General features: G+C 45.3%; 4 pseudogenes; all 4 read left to right on the top strand.

The window, feature by feature from the left end:
* Positions 1-2,036: 2,036 nt before the first annotated feature.
* On the top strand, positions 2,037-3,629 carry LOC117190211 (annotated as a pseudogene).
* Positions 3,630-4,554: 925 nt separating this feature from the next.
* LOC117190761 lies at positions 4,555-4,887 on the top strand (annotated as a pseudogene).
* A 2,586-nt stretch (positions 4,888-7,473) lies between these two features.
* On the top strand, positions 7,474-8,752 carry LOC117191387 (annotated as a pseudogene).
* Positions 8,753-9,510: 758 nt separating this feature from the next.
* Positions 9,511-9,940, top strand: LOC117190802 (annotated as a pseudogene).
* The last annotated feature ends 465 nt before the right edge of the window (positions 9,941-10,405 follow it).

Below are 10,405 nucleotides of genomic sequence, written 5' to 3'. Positions count from 1 at the left end.
TAGCCAGAATCAAGAAAACAATTTCATTCTTTCTCGCTCTGTCTCTCTCTAACACACAGGTTTCATGGTCGGTTTTGTCAATTGCAAAATATGAGTTCAAGGATCTCAGAACCTATAAGAGCCAGAGCAACCAAATTTGGTATCCACACTCCTGTGATATCAGACCTTGACCGTTTCGTGTCCAAATTTCGCCACACCTCCTTCCGCCCCCGCAAAGGACGAAAATATGGGGCATCCACAAATCTCAGAGACTATTAAGGCTAGAGTAACCAAATTTGGTATCCGCACTTCTGTTAGATCTCACTATAAAACGTATATCTCAGAATTTCGCCCCACCCTTTTCCGCCCACACAAAGGACGAAAATCTGTTGCATCCACAATATTGCACATTCGAGAAAACTAAAAACGCAGAATCATAGATAATGACCATATCTATCAGATTGCTGAATCTGGATCAGATCAGATCATTTTTATAGCCAAAAGGAACAAATCAATTTGCACTGGCTACGCAGCCCCCGACGTCACGCTCAGACTGATTTTCTGTCTCTCTCGCACACACTCCTTGTCGTGTCGTTTAATATTAGCGGCGTCTGCCGGAGGAGAGCCATACTGACTTAGTATCGGGTATAACTGTAGAGTTGCGGTCTCCGCAGCAACTCACAACGTTCCCCCTCGTTTGCTTTGTCCCTTTGCCTTTTTGCGGCATAGCGCGCGGTTAAGTGGCCATAATGTGTGCCTTTATGGGCTTGGCATTGGCATTGGCATTGGCTGTGGCTGTGGACTCCTTTCTGGCTGGCCCTTGCGCTGGTCCTGTTCCCATTTTAATTCCTTTGCCATATTTGCTGAGCCAGCATTGTTGCTGAATTATGTTTGGCCAGGGCGCTTGTTGATTTTTATATGGTATTTTTTCTGTGCTACGAAGAAATCCTGGTTGTCTGCTCGGGACGGCCTTCCATGGATGGAACCCCACTTCCTGCTGGACCTTCGGCCGTATGCAGGATAAGCGGCCTGGCCAAAATATTTGCCTATGCTCTGGCATGTTTGCCCAGTTGTTTACGGATAATCCGGTTTTATTGTTAATAAGTCATCCCAGCTATCGCTTCAGATTCCCGACCAACCTGTCCTGTCCTTTCCTGTCCTGTCCAACCTCTCCTCTTCCTCCAGTGATGCCCTGTCTGCCTGGCAGCGTTAGCGGCTCGTTAGCCTTTTGACTGGCTGTGCGACAGAGCATGGAAGACCTTTTTTCTAGGCGGATGAAAGTGAAGGTTTCTGGAGGGGCACAGGAAAATCGATTGCAAAATTAAATGCTTATTTGTATGTAGCACAAAAATCAACTTTAATTCAGGCAAAACCTGTTGAAAAGACTTGTGGCAACTTATTAGGGAGTTGGCTGCTAAGGAATAGATAACATTTAAGAAAGCCGCCATCCAATAAGGTACCAAATTATACAAATAGAATGGTTTTCCATTCGTACAGCCAAAACAAAACAACTTTGGGGGTTCAGTGAAACTAGAGGCATCACAATTGGGGAAACTGCTTTCAAGAAGATTATTTTCTGGATTTAAACTGAGATTTTGCATAAAGTTGTAGAGAAACGGGTACTAGGGCTCATTCCGAGTAATTTCAAGCCTTGATGAATCCTAAAAGTTTTTCCCAACTGGCTAAAGAATGCCCCTTTCAATGGTAAAATAAATGACTTAGTTATGTATAGAAATGTCACATGCTAATTTTCCGGGGAGGCTTTTCAATCAGCACCCGGCCGTAAAACCAACGCAATTCCACGTCACTTACATCACACTCATCATTAGGCCATTAGTTAAATTATAGACTTCGCAATGACGATTGGCAAATGACTTCAGTTCCGATTCCTATTCGAAGTACCCAATCCCAATGCCTATCCGCAAGCCGCAAATCGCCACCATTCGAGGGCGTCGATTGACAAGAAGAATAAAAGACATTTGCCCAGCACTTTGCGGCACAGTTCAAAGTGGATCTAACAGAGTGGAGGAGCACAAGGACAAGTGGGAGGAATATAAATGGCAACGACAATCGACGACATTGGTTTAATGGGGATCAACGTGAGAATTTGGAGATACATGGCCGTGCTGTAGCCCACTCCGGGCACCAGTTGGCGGAAGTTTGCCTTTGTACTGCCCGTGTGCGCCATGAATCTGATGCAGTTCTTCTATCTGCTCCGCATGTGGAGCGACCTCGCTTTCCTCCTCAACCTGTTCTTTTTTGCGGCCATTTTCAATTCCTTGATGCGGACGTGGCTGGTCATAATCAAGCGTCGGGAGTTTGAGAAATTTCTAGAGGAGCTGTTCGGACCATCCTGCTGGAGGCGGAGCGAGAAGCCCATCGCCTGGCCGTTTTCAATTGGACAGCCTCCTTCCTGGACATTGTTGGGGCCCTGGTCTTCACCCTTTTCAAAGACGATCGAAGTGAGTGACTGGCCTCAGAAATCCTTACCTTATACGGACTCCTTTTCCCCCATTCAGGTCATCCCTTTGGCGTGGCCCTTCCACTGCTGGACATGACCCGCACGCCCGTCTATGAAATTTTCTACTTGCTGCAGATTCCAACGCCCCTGCTCCTGAGCGTCCTGTACATGCCCTTTGTCAGTGTCTTTGCGGGCTTCGCCCTCTTCGGTAGGGCCATGCTGCGGATTCTGGTGCACAAATTGTCGCTGATTGGTGGCCAGCAGCAGGACGCTGGGGCACGCTATCAAAGGCTGACCGCCTGCATTCGCTTTTACATCGAAGTGATAGGGTAAGCGTGAACGTGAGTGCTGGGTGCACCTTTTGGTCAGGCTTGAGCGTCTCTCTCTTTCAGTTATGTGCGTAACTTCAACGACTTGGTAAACCTCATTGTGGCCATCGAAGCAATCGTCTTTGGTTCTATCATCTGCTCTCTTCTCTTCTGCCTGAATATAGTAAGAAGTGAATACCTGGTGTGCCCATAGAAAGCCGTCTGCCGAACTTTAGATTGATAATCTTATAGCTCGTTATGAGTATCGGGTATCCCATAGTCAGAACATCGACTATAGCCCACCATTGTGCTGTCCTTTCAGATTACTTCACCCACCCAAATAGTCTCGATCGTGATGTACATCCTCACCATGCTCTATGTGCTGTACACCTACTACAATCGGGCCAACGACTTGGTCATTGAGGTATGAGCATCTCTTTGGACATTCCTGCTCTGTTCTGACCTGACTAATTTCTGTAATGTTTGTAAAACGCTCTGGTGGCGGATGCCGTCTACAATGTGCCCTGGTATGAGGGTAACATGCGTTTTCGCAAAAATCTCTTGATATTCTTGATGCAAACCCAATGTCCACTGGAGGTGGGTGCTGCCATGCTCGCGTGAATGCGATGCATTTCATTTGGGACTCTATGATTCTAATCCGGGCATCCGGTGCGCTGTACGCTCCATATCATCTTTTAGATAAGAGTTGGCAACGTTTACCCCATGACTTTGGCCATGTTTCAGAGTCTGCTGAATGCGTCCTACTCCTACTTCACCATGCTGCGTGGCGTCACCAATAAATGAGCTGAAAGAGACCAGAGCATTCCTCAACCCCCAATCCCTTGCACAGCGCCAGCGATCTGAGTAATGAAAAAAGTTGTTTCTGTAGTTGTTGCTGGCGGTCCTGGTCCTGACGGTCCCTAGCTTTTTGCCATTTGCATATGCTTCTCGTTTGAAAGGATTTAATCGGACTGTTTGCAATCGTAGTGCTCTGGCATGGAGTCAAAACCCTGGCTCCTGGCTACTGGCTACTGGCTTCTGGGTCCTCGTGTAAAGAGGAAAATGCTTTGAATTGGCTTCTCAGATTGTTACACAAAATATATTGTAGATTAAAGCAAAATGTTATCGTTGAAATAAAGTCAAACGAACGTGTAGCAAAGTAGTCAAACCGAACCGAAAGTTTTCGGTTTGTTTTTGCAGCTTAAACGAATTCTGTGGTACAGATATGGAATTAAATTGTACATCAAATAAGAGGGAGCTTGATTGGCAAACATCAGAGTGGAAATTCACTCTAATAACAGACACTGATCTGGTTAAATTACTCGAAATTATGGTGCTTCTAAAATTGAATTTGCTTGTGTATTTTTAATCCCATGCCACAGAAAGGGGTACAGCATTCCCATTCAATCGAATGAGTTGTTGTCTGTATATTTATACCCGATACTCAAAATGAGTAGAGAATAAGAGCTAGAGCAACGATGTTTTGGATCCAGACTTCTGTGATATGTCACTGCTACAAAAATATTTCAAAACTTCGCCCCGCCCACTTCCGCCCCCACAAAGGACGAAAATCTGTGGCATCCACATTTTTAAAGATACGATAAAACCAAAAACGCAGAATCGTAGAGGATGACTATATGTTCTAGAGTGTAAGATCTCAACCAGGTCGTATAATTATTATAGCCAGAATCAAGAAAACAATTTCATTCTTTCTTGGTCTGTCTCTCTCTAACACACAGGTTTCATGGTCGGTTTTGCCAATTGCAAAATATGAGTTCAAGGATCTCAGAACCTATAAGAGCAGAACCGCGCATTTAGAAGAGCTTATAACCTACTGAAAATGTCTGATGAACAACCCAATCTCGTGGCTGGACACCCACCTGCTTTGAAGGCATGCGTATTGTCCAGCACAAGCCCACTGCATCGGAGCGTGCCCCCAAGGATGCCGAGGATTGCACTGGTCTGACACAACCCGTTAGCGTGAACTCGGCTGTGGTGAGCGGTGCTCCCGTGAAGGGACACACGGACTTTACGCCAGCTTCTGCCCAGGTGGCACACTTGCCTAAGCCCCCAATGTCTGTTCAGCAGAAGACACAGAATCACATTCAACAGCCCTGCAAGTGAGGTCTTCCTTATCCTACTAAATAATTACTTTGATCTTTCGTTGAAATTCTTCAAATCCAAATGGTATTGAAATCCACTTTGTAAGTGATTTAAGTTAACACAATCCTTATATTTTTGCTACTGCATTCCAAATGAACTTCAATGTTTTGCTAATTATACCCGATACTCAAAATGAGTATTGGGGTATATTAGATTTGTGGTAAAAGTGGATGTGTGTAACGTCCAGAAGGAATCGTTTCCGACCCCATAAAGTATATATATTCTTGATCAGAATCAATAGCCGAGTCGATTGAGCCCTGTCTGTCTGTCCGTCTGTCCGTCCGTCCGTCCGTCCGTCCCCTTCAGCGCCTAGTGCTCAAAGACTATAAGAGCTAGAGCAACGATGTTTTGGATCCAGACTTCTGCTACAAAAATATTTCAAAACTTCGCCCCGCCCACTTCCGCCCCCACAAAGGACGAAAATCTGTGGCATCCACATTTTTAAAGATACGATAAAACCAAAAACGCACAATCGGTGAGGATGACCATATCTTCTACAGTGCAAAATCTGAACCAGATCGAATAATGATTAAAGCCAGAATCAAGAAAACAATTTCATTCTTTCTCGCTCTGTCTCTCTCTAACACACAGGTTTCATGGTCGGTTTTGTCAATTGCAAAATATGAGTTCAAGGATCTCAGAACCTATAAGAGCCAGAGCAACCAAATTTGGTATCCACACTCCTCTGATATCGGACGTTGACCGTTTCGTGTCCAAATTTCGCCACACCCCCTTCCGCCCCCGCAAAGGACGAAAATCTGGGGCATCCACAAATCTCAGAGACTATTAAGGCTAGAGTAACCAAATTTGGTATCCGCACTTCTGTTAGATATCACTATAAAACGTATATCTCAGAATTTCGCCCCACCCTTTTCCGCCCCCACAAAGAACGAAAATCTGTTGCATCCACAATATTGCACATTCGAGAAAACTAAAAACGCAGAATCATAGATAATGACCATATCTATCAGATTGCTGAATCTGGATCAGATCAGATCATTTTTATAGCCAAAAGGAACAAATCAATTTGCACTGGCTACGCAGCCCCCGACGTCACGCTCAGACTGATTTTCTGTCTCTCTCGCACGCACTCCTTGTCGTGTCGTTTAATATTAGCGGCGTCTGCCGGAGGAGAGCCATACTGACTTAGTATCGGGTATAACTGTAGAGTTGCGGTCTCCGCAGCAACTCACAACGTTCCCCCTCGTTTGCTTTGTCCCTTTGCCTTTTTGCGGCATAGCGCGCGGTTAAGTGGCCATAATGTGTGCCTTTATGGGCTTGGCATTGGCATTGGCATTGGCTGTGGCTGTGGCTGTGGACTCCTTTCTGGCTGGCCCTTGCGCTGGTCCTGTTCCCATTTTAATTCCCTTGCCATATTTGCTGAGCCAGCATTGTTGCTGAATTATGTTTGGCCAGGGCGCTTGTTGATTTTTATATGGTATTTTTTCTGTGCTACGAAGAAATCCTGGTTGTCTGCTCGGGACGGCCTTCCATGAATGGAACCCCACTTCCTGCTGGACCTTCGGCCGTATGCATGATAAGCGGCCTGGCCAAAATATTTGCCTATGCTCTGGCATGTTTGCCCAGTTGTTTACGGATAAACTGGTTTAATTGTTTAATAAGTCATCCCAGCTATCGCTTCAGATTCCCGACCAACCTGTCCTGTCCTTTCCTGTCCTGTCCAACCTCTCCTCTTCCTCCAGTGATGCCCTGTCTGCCTGGCAGCGTTAGCGGCTCGTTAGCTTTTTGACTGGCTGTGCGACAGAGCATGGAACCTGGAACATGGACCTTTTTTCTAGGCGGATGAAAGTGAAGGTTTCTGGAGGGGCACAGGAAAATCGATTGCAAAATTAAATGCTTATTTGTATGTAGCACAAAAATCAACTTTAATTCAGGCAAAACCTGTTGAAAAGACTTGTGGCAACTTATTAGGGAGTTGGCTGCTAAGGAATAGATAACATTTAAGAAAGCCGCCATCCAATAAGGTACCAAATTATACAAATAGAATGGTTTTCCATTCGTACAGCCAAAAAAAAACAACTTTGGGGGTTCAGTGAAACTAGAGGCATCACAATTGGGGAAACTGCTTTCAAGAAGATTATTTTCTGGATTTAAACTGAGATTTTGCATAAAGTTGTAGAGAAACGGGTACTAGGGCTCATTCCGAGTAATTTCAAGCCTTGATGAATCCTTAAAGTTTTTCGCAACTGGCTAAAGAATGCCCCTTTCAATGGTAAAATAAATGACTTAGTTATGTATAGAAATGTCACATGCTAATTTTCCGGGGAGGCTTTTCAATCAGCACCCGGCCGTAAAACCAACGCAATTCCACGTCACTTACATCACACTCATCATTAGGCCATTAGTTAAATTATAGACTTCGCAATGACGATTGGCAAATGACTTCAGTTCCGATTCCTATTCGAAGTACCCAATCCCAATGCCTATCCGCAAGCCGCAAATCGCCACCATTCGAGGGCGTCGATTGACAAGAAGAATAAAAGACATTTGCCCAGCACTTTGCGGCACAGTTCAAAGTGGATCTTACAGAGTGGAGGAGCACAAGGACAAGTGGGAGGAATATAAATGGCAACGACAATCGACGAAATTGGTTTGGTGGGGATCAACGTGAGAATTTGAAAATACATGGCCGTGCTGTATCCCACTCCGGGCACCAGTTGGCGGAAGTTTGCCTTTGTACTGCCCGTGTGCGCCATGAATCTGATGCAGTTCTTCTATCTGCTCCGCATGTGGAGCGACCTCGCTTTCCTCCTCAACCTGTTCTTTTTTGCGGCCATTTTCAATTCCTTGATGCGGACGTGGCTGGTCATAATCAAGCGTCGGGAGTTTGAGAAATTTCTAGAGGAGCTGTTCAGGCTCTATCGATGGATACTCGATTCTGGCGACGAATACAGTCGGACCATCCTGCTGGAGGCGGAGCGAGAAGCCCATCGCCTGGCCGTTTTCAATTGGACAGCCTCCTTCCTGGACATTGTTGGGGCCCTGGTCTTCACCCTTTTCAAAGACGATCGAAGTGAGTGACTGGCCTCAGAAATCCTTACCTTATACGGACTCCTTTTCCCCCATTCAGGTCATCCCTTTGGCGTGGCCCTTCCACTGCTGGACATGACCCGCACGCCCGTCTATGAAATTTTCTACTTGCTGCAGATTCCAACGCCCCTGCTCCTGAGCGTCCTGTACATGCCCTTTGTCAGTGTCTTTGCGGGCTTCGCCCTCTTCGGTAGGGCCATGCTGCGGATTCTGGTGCACAAATTGTCGCTGATTGGTGGCCAGCAGCAGGACGCTGGGGCACGCTATCAAAGGCTGACCGCCTGCATTCGCTTTTACATCGAAGTGATAGGGTAAGCGTGAACGTGAGTGCTGGGTGCACCTTTTGGTCAGGCTTGAGCGTCTCTCTCTTTCAGTTATGTGCGTAACTTCAACGACTTGGTAAACCTCATTGTGGCCATCGAAGCAATCGTCTTTGGTTCTATCATCTGCTCTCTTCTCTTCTGCCTGAATATGGTAAGAAGTGAATACCTGGTGTGCCCATAGAAAGCCGTCTGCCGAACTTTAGATTGATAATCTTATAGCTCGTTATGAGTATCGGGTATCCCATAGTCAGAACATCGACTATAGCCCACCATTGTGCTGTCCTTTCAGATTACTTCACCCACCCAAATAGTCTCGATCGTGATGTACATCCTCACCAAGCTCTATGTGCTGTACACCTACTACAATCGGGCCAACGACTTGGTCATTGAGGTATGAGCATCTCTTTGGACATTCCTGCTCTGTTCTGACCTGACTAATTTCTGTAATGCTTGTGGAGGAAAATGCTTTGAATTGGCTTCTCAGATTGTTACACAAAATAGATTGTAGATTAAAGCAAAATGTTATCGTTGAAATAAAGTCAAACGAACGTGTAGCAAAGTAGTCAAACCGAACCGAAAGTTTTCGGTTTGTTTTTGCAGCTTAAACGAATTCTGTGGTACAGATATGGAATTAAATTGTACATCAAATAAGAGGGAGCTTGATTGGCAAACATCAGAGTGGAAATTCACTCTAATAACAGACACTGAGCTGGTTAAATTACTCGAAATTATGGTGCTTCTAAAATTGAATTTGCTTGTGTATTTTTAATCCCATGCCACAGAAAGGGGTATAGCATTCCCATTCAATCGAATGAGTTGTTGTCTGTATATTTATACCCGATACTCAAAATGAGTAGAGAATAAGAGCTAGAGCAACGATGTTTTGGATCCAGACTTCTGTGATATGTCACTGCTACAAAAATATTTCAAAACTTCGCCCCGCCCACTTCCGCCACCACAAAGGACGAAAATCTGTGGCATCCACATTTTTAAAGATACGATAAAACCAAAAACGCAGAATCGTAGAGGATGACTATATGTTCTAGAGTGTAAAATCTCAACCAGATCGTATAATTATTATAGCCAGAATCAAGAAAACAATTTCATTCTTTCTTGGTCTGTCTCTCTCTAACACACAGGTTTCATGGTCGGTTTTGCCAATTGCAAAATATGAGTTCAAGGATCTCAGAACCTATAAGAGCAGAACCGCGCATTTAGAAGAGCTTATAACCTACTGAAAATGTCTGATGAACAACCCAATCTCGTGGCTTGACACCCACCTGCTTTGAAGGCATGCGTATTGTCCAGCACAAGCCCACTGCATCGGAGCGTGCCCCCAAGGATGCCGAGGATTGCACTGGTCTGACACAACCCGTTAGCGTGAACTCGGCTGTGGTGAGCGGTGCTCCCGTGAAGGGACACACGGACTTTACGCCAGCCTCTGCCCAGATGGCACACTTGCCTAAGCCCCCAATGTCTGTCCAGCAGAAGACACAGAATCACATTCAACAGCCCTGCAAGTGAGGTCTTCCCTATCCTACTAAATAATTACTTTGATCTTTCGTTGAAATTCTTCAAATCCAAATGGTATTGAAATCCACTTTGTAAGTGATTTTAGTTAACACAATCCTTATATTTTTGCTACTGCATTCCAAATGAACTTCAATGTTTTGCTAATTATACCCGATACTCAAAATGAGTATTGGGGTATATTAGATTTGTGGTAAAAGTGGATGTGTGTAACGTCCAGAAGGAATCGTTTTCCGACCCCATAAAGTATATATATTCTTGATCAGCATCAATAGCCGAGTCGATTGAGCCATGTCTGTCTGTCCGTCTGTCCGTCCGTCCGTCTGTCCGTCCCCTTAAGCGCCCAGTGCTCAAAGACTATAAGGGCGAGAGCAACGATGTTTTGGATCCAGACTTCTGTGATATGTCACTGCTACAAGAATATTTCAAAACTTTGCCCCGCTCACTTCCGCCCCCACAAAAAGCGAAAATCTGTGGCATCCACTGTTATGTACCTATTTCAGGCTGAGGTAAGCTCAGTCCCGTCCAGGGGTCAATCCACAAGAAATTTGTAGAAATGTGATGGAACCTTAAGGGCGGCGTCAGGGGCG

The sequence above is a fragment of the Drosophila miranda genome (assembly GCF_003369915.1).
Source record: "Drosophila miranda strain MSH22 chromosome Y unlocalized genomic scaffold, D.miranda_PacBio2.1 Contig_Y1_pilon, whole genome shotgun sequence".
Classification (NCBI taxonomy): domain Eukaryota; kingdom Metazoa; phylum Arthropoda; class Insecta; order Diptera; family Drosophilidae; genus Drosophila; species Drosophila miranda.
The sequence above is the reverse complement of the archived record's forward strand: the minus strand, read 5'-3'. Positions and strand labels throughout refer to the sequence as shown.